Source organism: Capsicum annuum, chromosome 6, assembly GCF_002878395.1.
Source record: "Capsicum annuum cultivar UCD-10X-F1 chromosome 6, UCD10Xv1.1, whole genome shotgun sequence".
Taxonomy (NCBI): Eukaryota; Viridiplantae; Streptophyta; class Magnoliopsida; order Solanales; family Solanaceae; genus Capsicum; species Capsicum annuum.
In genome coordinates this window covers 192,848,010-192,849,965 of record NC_061116.1, presented here as the reverse complement: position 1 = coordinate 192,849,965, position 1,956 = coordinate 192,848,010, and positions in this window count along the sequence as shown.

Genomic DNA, 1,956 nt, shown 5'->3' with positions numbered 1-1,956 from the left:
TATATTAAGTGTGCATGTCATATATATAATTTAATTGTAAAAGATGGTCTTGAATTTTTTGAGCTTTATATTGAAAAAATTCGTCTTGTTGTTGGTTTTATTCAAGGAAATAATCGTAGATCGAGAATTAGAGAATTTAAAGTTAAATGTCAAGAAAATGGACTTACACCGATTTTGATGCCTGAGGAAATTGATATTAGATGAAATCCTACGTATAATTTTTTAAAAACTTGTTATAAATATATAGTTCTTATTACACTAGCCTTTAACCAACATTGCGATTCATTTGCTGATTCTGCTGATTGCATGTTACATGATTCTGATTGGGTTGTAATTAATGATCTTGTTAAGTTTTTAAAAATTTTTTATGTAGCTACGGTTGAATTTTTAGGTGTTTATTATCCTACTGTTTGTAATATTTTGGGATATATAGCCGATATTTCTGGTTTGCTCAAAGAATATAAAAATAAAGAAGGTTATAAAGAAGTTGTTGGTGCCATGTTTACTAAATTTTAAAAATATTTTTTTTCGATTCCTCCTATTTACTTGGTTGGTGCTATGCTAAATTCGTGCATGAAATATAATACTATGTGCCACTTTAGTACTATTATTTATGCTAACTTAGAAATAAATACTAACAATGGTTTTGAACAAGTACAACCTAATTTGTGAACGACTAGGAGTGATGCGAATGAATACATAAAAAATTTATATAATCACTATGCTGATTTATTTGATTTAGTCGTACCTACAAATATCACTCCAACTGTAGCTCCTCATCCTCCCGAGGAGCCATCATTTTCTAAAAGACCGGCACATAGTGATTTTCTTGATTCCTTTTATGATTTACCTTGTTGGAACAGTGTTGATGAGAGAGCTCACACATCAACTTATCGGGAAGAGGTGAAATATTATCTTTGGTTGCCGCCAGAGGATCGCAGACGACGAATCAACACGTTGGATTGGTGGAGGAGTAATGAAACACAATATCCTATGCTTTCAAGATTAGCTAGAAATATCTTGAATGTTCCAATGTCAACCGTTGCATCAGAGAGCGCCTTTAGTCAGGGACGACAGCATCTTGGAGACAATCGACACTCATTGGGAAGCAATGCAATGAATGTTCTAATTTGCCTCAGAGATTGGATTAGAACGGAAAGAAGAAACCAAGGAATGGAACCAGAGTCGAACGACGAGCTGAAACTTGAAGAAATTATGTCTTCACGGGAGAACTCAGCAGAATCAAGTCCAATGCATGGTTTTGCCCCCATTGACTTCTACTATCCTATGCAAGTTTCCGTTAATATTAACTTGAATGAGTTGGAAAAAATGATGCATAATTTGTAGATTTTTCATTCATATAAATTATAAATTTTGGATCATTTCGCAATTAATAAAATTCCCCAAATTCATTCACTCCTTAATCCTTACTTTGTAATTTTTTTCATTTAATGATTTAAATTGAATTGCTAGTTTAAATATAAAACTTACTTCTAATATATTATTAATTTTGTACCAAGTATTATTAATTTATTATATTAAGAAGCATATGTTTTGTATATTTGTGTATATATTTTCTATAGATGTGTATATTTAACATATACATGTGTAAATGTTTTATAAATAAGTATATAACTATAACTATAACTATAACTATAACTATATATATATATATATATATATATATATATATTGATTGTAGCATATTATATTTAAAATAGTACATATACATTGAATGGTGCGTAATCATGTGTATATATCTTCAATAGATGTGTATATATTTTATAAATTAGTATATAACTATACACACACACACATATATATATATTGTAATGTATATATATTGTAGTATATTTTATTTAAAATATTACATATATATTGAATGGTGCGTATATGTGTATATATCTTTTATAGATGTGTATATTTAACGTATACATGTATATATGTTTTATAAAT